Source organism: Hippichthys cyanospilos, chromosome 1, assembly GCF_059441005.1.
Source record: "Hippichthys cyanospilos isolate Australia breed blue-spotted pipefish chromosome 1, RoL_Hcya_1.0, whole genome shotgun sequence".
In the NCBI taxonomy this organism is placed as follows: domain Eukaryota; kingdom Metazoa; phylum Chordata; class Actinopteri; order Syngnathiformes; family Syngnathidae; genus Hippichthys; species Hippichthys cyanospilos.
Window position 1 is genome coordinate 21,254 of NC_142369.1, and position 11,144 is coordinate 32,397.

At 45.0% G+C, this 11,144-nt stretch overlaps 1 long non-coding RNA gene across 1 annotated transcript; it reads left to right on the top strand.

Annotated features, from left to right (window-relative positions):
* The first annotated feature begins 5,634 nt into the window (after positions 1-5,634).
* Positions 5,635-10,144, top strand: LOC148428440 (uncharacterized). Its single transcript, XR_015866091.1, has 2 exons — positions 5,635-9,209; positions 9,584-10,144. It is a non-coding gene; the product is annotated as an uncharacterized LOC148428440 (long non-coding RNA).
* Positions 10,145-11,144: the final 1,000 nt, after the last annotated feature.

The following is an 11,144-nucleotide window of genomic DNA, read 5'->3' on the forward strand; positions in this document are numbered from 1 at the left end:
CATATCCGACTGGTGTTTTCCGCTGCTGTTCGCACTCGCCATTTCGCGACGCCACGCAGAACCAGGACAATTAACATTACGTGACGTAAACAGTTTGGATGACCTGCATCAGAGTGCACGCACCCGGTCCTCATCTCCCGGAGACGGACCGGGAAATGACGAGGCACGAACTACCAGTGAACGAGCGAGAAATATTAACAAAGAAAGGTAAGTATTGGGGGCTCAACAAAGAGTAAGCGGTATCAAACAACGAATACGCACCGTAAAGTAATATTGGGGGGACGGCAAAACATGACGAGTTGACCTGGTGGAGTGACGGGAAGGAACTTCCTCCGCACGTAAAGGGTGAGTAAAAGGTTATTGCGAATGTGTTCGGGACGCCCGGATCGAGGTACTGATACAAACATTTAATTTATCAATTACGAAAATATTTTTGACTAAGGGACCGAATAATGGAAAAGGAAAACAGATACACGCGCAAATGAATGTCAAATGAACGTACAACTAAATCCGAATGCACTAGTGGTCGGACCCTTTTCCTAAACTCAACCCTCCTACTTTATTCCTAATCCCCAACCCCAGTAGAGAAAAAATACACTTCCCTAAACTCAACCATCGGACTCCGACCTAAACCCCAACCCCAATATAAGAGATTTGTTTTTGAAACCTGAGCCCTAAACCCAACCGTTCTTTGTCCCTCAATTCCTCCTTCCCCCCCCCCCCCCCCCCCCCCCCCCCCTTTTTTTTCTTTCCTTCTTTCTTATTCCCCCTCCCCATCCCTCTTCCTAAACTCAACCATCGGACGCCGACCTAAACCCCAACCCCAATATAAGAGATTTGTTTTCGAAACCTGAGCCCTAAACCCAACCGTTCTTTGTCCCTCAATTTCCCCCCCCCCCCCCCCCCCCCCCCCTTTTTTTTATCCCTTTTCTATTTTTCCCCCCCCATCCCTTTTCCTAAACTTAACCCTCGGACCCCACATCCTAATCCCCAACCCCGGCCTCAATCCGCTTTCCTAAACCCAACCAGGTCGTTTTATTGGATTAGGTTTGAATGTATGAATTGACCCTTGCAAAGATGGGTTATTTTCAATTTCCCATCTAATCACAATTAAGAAAATAAAAACATAAATATATTAAAGAGTATATATATATATATATATATATATATATATATAAATGGAATTTTCCAATTACAAAGTCTGCCCCCTAAACTCAACCAAAACATGATTTTATTCCCTTCCACAAATAATCCTACCCGTGGAAGAAGGCAATAAAAATCCAATAAAACAAACCCCCCCACCAACAACCCCCCCCCCCCCCCCCCCCCCCCCCCTTCTTTGTCTTTCTTTCTATTCTTCTTTTCTTTCCTTTTCTCCTTTCACTAGTTCGTTTTATCTTGATCTTAATTTCCGCCCTCCATCCTGACCCCAACCTCGAGAGGGAGGCCTTAATCCCAACCCGCAATCTTAATTTCCTTCTCACTTTTGGGGAAGATTGGAATTGAAGAAAGTCGGGAGTGATGAAAGCGCTGGGAAACGACTGCAAATGAAAAAAACCCTCAACTGAACGCCTGGGATCGGAGGAGGACAACATAGGGAGATGAAAGGATTGGAAGGTGGGAAAACGATAAGCACCAACAGGAGGAAGATGACGACCACACACGGATTAACTGTGAAGAGGAAGACGCAGCCGTTGCGGAGGGCCAACAAGGGGGTCTATAGAATCCAAGACTTGATCTCGGACCCGATGGCCGGAAATAAAAGAAGGCCGAGATGAACAAACTCCGGGCACTCCTGTTTAAAACAAAGAATGGGAGAAACCCCACTGACAGAATAGGACACTAAAGACCAGACACGGGCGGCTCCCCGGCTTCGGGAGAAGGACGGAAGAGGACAACGTACGGAGAGGAGAGGATCGGAAAGTGGGGAAACGGCAAGCACCAACAGGAGGAGGGTGACGGCGCACACACGGATTAACGGTGAAAAGGAAAATGCAGCCGTCGGGGAGGGCCAACCAGGTGGTCTGTAGAATCCAGGACTGGATCTCGGACCGGATAGCGGGAACTAAAAGAAGACCGAGGAGGAGAATAACGACGCACGCACGGATTAACGGGGAAAAGGAAAATGCAGCCGTCGAGGAGGGCCGACCAGGTGGTCTGCAGAATCCAAGTCTGGATCTCGGACCGGATGGCGGGAACTAAAAGAAGACCGAGAAGGAGGATGACGACGCACGCACGGATTAACGGTGAAAAGGAAGATGCAGCCGTCGAGGAGGGCCAACCAGGTGGTCTGTAGAATCCGAGACTGGATCTCGGACCGGATGGCGGGAACTAAAAAAAGGGGACCGAGAAGGAGGATGACAACGCACGCACGGATTAACGGTGAAAAGGAAAATGCAGCCGTCGAGGAGGGCCAACCAGGTGGTCTATAGAATCCAAGTCTGGATCTCGGACCGGATGGCGGGAACTAAAAGGGGACTGAGAAGGAGGATGACGACGCACGCACGGATTAACGGAAAAAGGAAAATGCAGCCGTCGAGGAGGGCCAACCAGGTGGTCTGTAGAATCCAAGACGGGATCTCGGACCGGATGGCGGGAACTAAAAGGGGACTGAGAAGGAGGATGACGACGCACGCACGGATTAACGGAAAAAGGAAAATGCAGCCGTCGAGGAGGGCCAACCAGGTGGTCTGTAGAATCCAAGACGGGATCTCGGACCGGATGGCGGGAACTAAAAGAAGACCGAGGAGAGGGATCGGAAAGTGGGAAAACGGCAAGCACCAACAGGAGGAGGATGACGACGCACGCACGGACTAAGGGTGAAAAGGAAATAGCGGCCGTCGAGGAGGGCCAACCAGGTGGTCTGTAGAATCCAAGACTGGATCTCGGACCGGATGGCGGGAACTAAAAGAAGACCGAGAAGGAGGATGACGACGCACGCACGGATTAACGGTGAAAAGGAAGATGCAGCCGTCGAGGAGGGCCAACCAGGTGGTCTGTAGAATCCAAGACTGGATCTCGGACCGGATGGCAGGAACTAAAAGAGGACCGAGAAGGAGGATGACGACGCACGCACGGATTAACGGTGAAAAGGAAAATGCAGCCGTCGAGGAGGGCCAACCAGGTGGTCTGTAGAATCCAAGTCTGGATCTCGGACCGGATGGCGGGAACTAAAAGAGGACCGGGAAGGAGGATGACGACGCACGCACGGATTAACGGAAAAAGGAAAATGCAGCCGTCGAGGAGGGCCAACCAGGTGGTCTGTAGAATCCAAGACGGGATCTCGGACCGGATGGCGGGAACTAAAAGAAGACCGAGGAGAAGGATCGGAAAGTGGAAAAACGGCAAGCACCAACAGGAGGAGGATGACGACGCACGCACGGACTAACGGTGAAAAGGAAAAAGCAGCCGTCGAGGAGGGCCAACCGGGTGGTCTGTAGAATCCAAGACTGGATCTCGGACCGGATGGCGGGAACTAAAAGAAGACCGAGAAAAGGATCGGAAAGTGGGAAAACGGCAAGCACCAACAGGAGGAGGATAACGACGCACGCACGGATTGACGGTGAAAAGGAAAATGCAGCCGTCGAGGAGAGCCAACCAGGTGGTCTGTAGAATCCAAGACTGGATCTCGGACCGGATGGCGGGAACTAAAAGAAGACCGAGAAAGGACACTAAAGACCAGACACGGGGGGCTCCCCGGCTTCGGGAGAAGGACGGAAGAGGACAACGTGCGGAGATGAAAGGATCGAAAAGTGGGAAAACGGCAAGCACCAACAGGAGGAGGATGACGACGCAAGCACGGATTAACGGTGAAAAGGAAAATGCAGCCGTCGAGGAGGGCCAACCGGGTGGTCTGTAGAATCCAAGACTGGATCTCGGACCGGATGGCGGGAACCAAAAGAAGACCGAGCCGAACAAACTCCGGGCACTCCTGTTTAAAATGAAGAATGGGAGAAACCCCACTGACGGAGAAAGACACCAAAGGCCGAACACGGGCGGCCCCCCGGTTTCGGGGGAATCCGATATGGTGATTGGCGTGAAATTCCTGCGGTCCCCCGGGAGCGGAGAGTGCATATCGGGATCCGGGGTGACCCGGATCTCGCTCTAACTTTTCAAAAACCTAACCCTAAACCCTAACCCTAACCCTTAAAAGATCCCAGCATACTCCAATCCTTTCCTTCTCTCTTGCTCGACCTTTGAGCCCGGGCTCTAACTTCAGGTGAGTTATTACTGGATTTACTCAGTTCCCTATATATCCAGCTTCCCCGTTCCGACCTATTCGGTTTAACCATGTGCGCTTGACCGGATTACCTAAAATCCCAATCCCACTCGAGACTTAATTATCATCCGGGATGGCCTAATCCCAACCCGGCTCCACCGGGACTCGCTTTTATCTCGTTTTTGCCTAAAAGGCCAACCTTCGGAGTGCCATCTTGACCTTATTCTAATGGAATTTTGTTCCGCTTGACTCAATTTTAATTATACGTAATGTTGTAGACACTTTGACGCCACAACAACTTGAATCCCTTGCCTAAATTCAACCCTTTTACTCCAGCCCTAATCCCCAACCTTAATTTCAGTTCATTTTCCTAAACACAACCCCTTCACCCTACGGAAATTAATACGAATTTGGGTCCGGCACCTACCTTTCCCAATCTCAACCATCGGACTCCGGCCAAAAAAAACCCCCCAACAAAAGGGATTCATAGTCAAATTCTAGGCTCTAAATCCAACCAACCTCGTTTTCTAAAAATTAAAGAACCCCGTTCTCCTTTTCGGACTCTCCACCCTGACCCTTTTCCTAAACTCAACCTTCGATCCTATACCCAATCATCGGACAAACGACCTAAATCCCAACCCGAGTTGACGTGGTTTGCATTCAAGTTCTGGGCACTAAACCCAACCAATCTCGGTTCCCTAAAAAATAACCCCCCCCCCCCCCCCCCCCCTCCACCCGGTTTTGTCTTTTCTTTTCTTTTCTACTTCCCCACCCCGACCTTCTTCCTAAACTCAACCTTCGATCTTAAGCCCTAATCCCCAACCCAAAAACATATTTTATATATATAGAAAATATAAAAAATATTTCCTTTTTTTGGGGGGAGATCTTGAAAACTACCCCGGCCCCTACCGCTTTCTAATCTCAACCATTAGACCAAACCTAACTCCCAACCTGAACAATACAAACGGATTTTCAACTTTCCATGTAATATTGAAACACTAATTAATTAATTAAATAAATAAATAATTAAGTAAATATAAATATAAATAAATAAATACAGGTATGTAGAAATAAATTAGTACAAAGATAAATAAGACAAAAATAAAAAAAAAAAAAAAAAAAAAAAAAAAAAAAAAAAAAAAAAAAAAAAAAAAAAAAATAAAAGAATAAAAAATTAATGAATAAATATATAAACAAAAAATTCAGGTAATAATAAATAAAAAATGTTTGAATTTTTTACGAATAATGATCCAAGAAAAATAAAATTGATTCGCCATTTTTGAACAAAATAAACCAAACAAACAAAACAACAACGAAAAGCAAAAACCCCCCCCCCCCCCCCCCCCCCCCCCCCCTCGCTTGTTTCCTCTCCCTCTCTCTCTCTCTCTCTCTCTCTCTCTCTCTTTTCTCTTTTTTCTTTTCCTTTCTCTTCTGTCTTTCTCTTTTTTTCTTTTTCTTTTTCGTTTCTCTTCTCCGATCACTGACTCACGGTATCTTGACCTTACTTTCCACCTTCAGTCTGGACCCTGTCCCCGGATTATGGTCTTAAAACCATCCCGTAATCTCAATCTCCATTCTCCTAGTGGAGAAGGGATGAGAATTGGGAACATCAAGGAAGGTGAAATTTCAGGGGACGACCGCAATGACAAAAATTCCTGAACTGGATACCCAAAACCAGGGAAAGACAACTTGGAGAGATGATGAGAAATGGAGGAGGAGAAAACGGTAATCATCGGCAAAAGACAGATAACGACGCACACACGAGGCAACGGATGAAAGAGATGAAACAGCCACCGGAGGAACCAACATGGTCTGAAGGTCCCAAGACCGGATCTCGGACTAAATGGTGAAATCTAAAAGAAGACCGAGCCAAACAGACTCCGGGCACTCCCGTTTATTATGAAAAATGGGAGGAACCCCACGGTCAGGGAAAGACACAAAAGGCCGGACACGGGGCGACCCCCTGGCTTCAGGTGGGTTGTTATGGTGATTGGTGTGAGACTCCTATGATCCCCCGGTAGCGGAGAGTGCACATCGAGATTCGGGGAGACCCGGATCTCGCTCTAATCTTTACAAAAACCTAACCAGCCAGGTCCCAGCGGGCGGACATGGGGGTTCACCCTTACCATTCCCTGAGTGAAAAGCTGGTGTCAAAAAAGGCTCAGGAAGTAAAGGAACGCAAGGAAGATACATCACCGAATTCGAGGAAGTGGAGGATAAGGAGTACCTGGATGAAACCTTGAAAGAACAAGAGGAAGGAGAGAGGATCTCGGACAGGAGTGATGAATATCTCCAAAAAAATGGACTTCGAGAGCGGGACAGAAAACCTGAAGAAATGAGACAGTAAACGTGGGTAAGAGAAAACTAAAGAGAGAAAAAAGAAAAAAAGTGGAGAAACCATGTGGCTGCATCATCCTTTCGACACCGAGGGGTAAGTACCAATCCATCATAAGAGAATCTGACCTAAAAATTGAAAGGAATTATGAATACCATCCAAAAAGGCAAATATTCAACACCATCTCGAAAAGAAAAGGATATTAAGAGTCATTAAAAAATGAAAGGAATGGAGACCCGGGTAAGTAATGAATCCTTTTGATCTTTCTACAAAAATTCCTTTTCTTCTCTCTTCTCTTCTTTCTGCTCCCCCTCTAACCACTACCGAACAAACCCCCATCCATTTTGGAAAGAATGTTTTGTTTCTACTGTTCTTAGCACGATGTGTATATGAATGTTTACTTGCAAGTTGTTTTAGTCCTGGGTGAATAGCAAGTAAAAGAAAAAAAGAAAAAAAGACAAAATAATGTAAAATGAGATCTTATATAGAGGTTTTTATTGAACGGAACACATTTACGTATATCCACGGTTTTACGGACACAAAAACAGATATGGGGGGCGTATAGATAATTGAGGGAGACGATACGCAAAATGAGAACATCATAGATAAGATTTCGGAAATAAAACGGGACATAATAAATGACGTAGTTGACATGGGGACGTTCGTACAAAATAACACAAAAAAAGACTTAAAACTATAATGTAAATAACGACACGCTACACATGAGAATAATACTTGGTTAATGACGTGGACACGGCTCACATAGACGTATCAGATTGACAACTTACGCAAATTACATAACGAACGGGAGTGATGGGATGAAACAAGGCATTTCGGACCCCCGACAAAAATTGGAGATTAACAAAATAAAGAAAGATATTTAAATGTATCGAAAGAAGAGAAAATAAATAAAAAATAAATAAATAATGTATAATAAATAATAAGGACTAATAAAAATAAAAAATAAAAAAATAAAAAGTAAGATATAATATCCTTTGACGATTCAACGATGGAGTTGCGTTCGTGCAAAACGCAGCAACTGACTCCTGAGATTATAAAGTTACGATTGGAAAGGGATCAAAAGATCAACAAAATAGCAAAAGCAACAAAAACGAAAAATCCGGATCACAACTGTTGGAGTGAGACAACTTGTTATATAAAGGAACAATAAAATCGGGGAACTTTCTACCCGTAACATGTTTCACGATAAACGCGTACGTAAATGACGTTGGTGATACCCACGAATAAAACGGGTGCCCGTAATCAACAATAACACCACACGGACTCCACGATGGAGTTCTGACCGATTAACAGGTTTATATACGAAGTATATATATATATATATATATATATATATATATATATATATATATATATGTAGATAAAAAAATGGTATGAAAAGTCCTTCACAATTTACGGCTCGGGTGAATATAATAAATAAGACTGAGAGACTGCGTTAGAACGTTGAAACAGATAGTGAATAGCTACTTACGTAAGCGGAGGTTAGAACGTAGGATTGTAAACAAAGGGGCGTGACAAAATTGGAACGTAAGGAGACCTGAATTCGAACAATGAAAAATCGTCCTTAATAAGAAATAACAATGGGGGAATTGCGCTTGAGTAGGCGAAAGGACGACATATTTTGTGACAATAGACGAAATGACGGAGGATTTGACAAAATGGACCGGAGTAAATGGTTGATAACCTAGAGTTTATGGTTGCCTGGGGAAACGACCCGGAAGCGTAAAAGAATAGGGGGACTGATCGTTTCCGGTTTGTAATCGTAGTCATGACAACAACGAAACAACACGAAGGATTGCGTATGCGGAGTTCAATACTACGACAAAAGTTTTTTACGGGGAACGACAGCAAAAAGGGAAGCAGGTTTTAGGATTATATGCTTAAAGAACAACTAACTGGAAGGAACGGGGGTTTCATACCCGAAAGCGTGAATGAGTAGATACGCCTGAAACAAATTAAGTGCAATAACGTCTATATTGAATAAAATCTCATGAATAAACAATTTACAAACACCGACGGATTATGTTTGACTTTTGGAAATAACGATCAAACCCTAACAATAATAAATAATAAATAACTGCAGAGATGAGGGCTAATGGTGTCCGACGGACTAGTAACTAGAATTCGAACAAACATTGGTTGCCAGGGGCAACAACTTGGAGACGGAAGCGTTTTGAAACACCGGATATGACGCGAACGCAACACCGCTAACACTGACAAAAAGCCTATGAATAAATAATTCACTAAGATTGATTATCACACGGATTTTTGAAACCGCGTCAAAATAACTAACATTAGTTATCCACTCCGAATAGGATTGGCGAGACGGGATTTGACGAGGGATTGCCGAGGGTTAAACAAAAACGGGTTACCAGGGGCGACGACCCGGAGGCGGAAATGCTAGGGAGTCTTTCCGCTTCCGGAGTAGGACGCTATACTTCTCGACGAGACTGGTTTGTTATTAAATTGTACCTACGCAACCGAACCGTCACGATACGAGCCGATGCTAACATGCTAACAACGACGGCGCTGGCTACACGCGGGCACACGGTAATGGAGTTAATTAACACATATACTTTGAAATGAAAGAGACAAAAATCGAAGTTGTGAAGAACCGGATACCGCGGAGAGGAGGTAAGATAAGAATGTACGATTACACAATTAGTTGGCCGTAATGGACTCACGGTTTAGAGAACACTGTTTATATGACGTTGTACGAAATTTGATACGGAGAGAAAAAAACTGGTAGTCCCAAAATGGGATTCTAATAATGTATGGGATGAATAGCCTGTTACCTGACTATTGATAGAACCAATATAAAAGGAATGGGCAACGAAGCACGAACGGACGTCTTGAGGTCGCTTCGTTTAACAAATTGGAGCTAACCGGAGGAAAGCTTGAAAAGCTACCAGGCTAACCGGGCTAAAGGATGTTATGTGTTGCAAAAGTTTTTGTTCGCGGAATAGGAAATAGGACCGACACCTGTACATTGTTTTCAATTGAAATAGTTGACGTGACATCACTGTAAGACGGGGGTGTGGACGCAGCAACGGCGACTCCACGGAGAAGAACTCCTTTGAACATCGGCTGGAGGATCCGTCGAGAGATCGTGGTGGAGGAAGAAAGAGCGACAACGTCGACAGCGGGGAGAGAGGTCATAAATTAACGAGCGTACGGGTCTTGCCCCGGAAACCGGCGCGCGAACACGATCCCTCCCGTTAATTCACCGGGATCGACGCTACGGGCTTTCCTGCAAAGGCAGTCAGCTGGTGGGTCGGTTCGGTCGCCTGATGAAGGGCAGATCGCCCGAAACGTCGCGACGACGGGCCGGCCCAACCGCAAATTGACTGGTCATTGGCGCCACTGGCTGACTGCATGCACCTCGAGGGACCGCGGATCCGACCAACGGTGGAGTGAGCCTGTTGCCGGTACCCTTCCGTGATAACGCGCGACAGCGCGGCACGGAAGCTGAGGAGACTTTTTTTCTTTTGCAAGGATTAAAAATATAAAAAAATAAATAAAAAAATAAAAAAATATATATATAAAAAATAAATAAAAACAACGTCCAATTCGACTGGTGTTTTCCGCTGTCGTTCGCACTCGCCACTTCGCGACGCCACGCAGAACTAGGGAAAAAAAACATTACACGACGCAAAAGGCTCGGGAGACTCGCACGGAGTGCACGTACCCGATCCGCAACACCTGGGGACGGACCAGAGGATGGAGAGGCACGAACTACCAATGAACGAATTAGAAATATCAACGACGAGAGGTAAGTATTGGGGGCTCAACGAAAACCACTTGACATCAAACGGCAGACACAAACCGTAAAATAATATTGATGAACGACAAAACGTGACACATTAAAATCTGGAGAATACGACGGGCAAGTTCCTCCCTCACACTAAAGGGGTGAGTAAATAAATGTTATTATTATTGCGAATGTTTTCGGGACATTCGGATTGAAGTACTAACATGAAGACTAACAATTAAAAAATATCAATGACTAATGGATTGGTTTCAGGATTAAAGATGGTGAGACGGATACAAATGAAGGTAAAATAAACGCATTATAGACCCGAATGCCGGAATAGGTGAACATCGGAACAAAAATATCGGTGGTATTGTAGCGTGGGGGGGCGTTTTTGATAGTTACGCAGTTCGTAATTACATGTACGCACGTGTAACGAGCGAGCTCGGTACGACCAACCTGTCCGAATTATTTGAACTTGCAAACATGAGTGATTATTGTGCATCGTTTCCGGTTCGGGACGAAATAAGAAAAAGTGACGTGGAGTCATAAACGGGATATCGAGGTATGTTTATAAGACACACAGAGATGCATGTTAGCGACCTTGCGCAAATTCAAAATGCCGTACACAATAACACTTCTAACCGGGTAACTCGTTAAGATACAATATGCATTGTGAACGAACAACAAAAAAGAATACAAAAAATGCTTTTATAAAAATTTATAAATAGTGAAATAGAAAAAATGAAGAAAAGAGTTCTTATGTATAAAGTGAACCTACTCAACTTAACTCGGTCAATCCTGCACAATCACCGAAG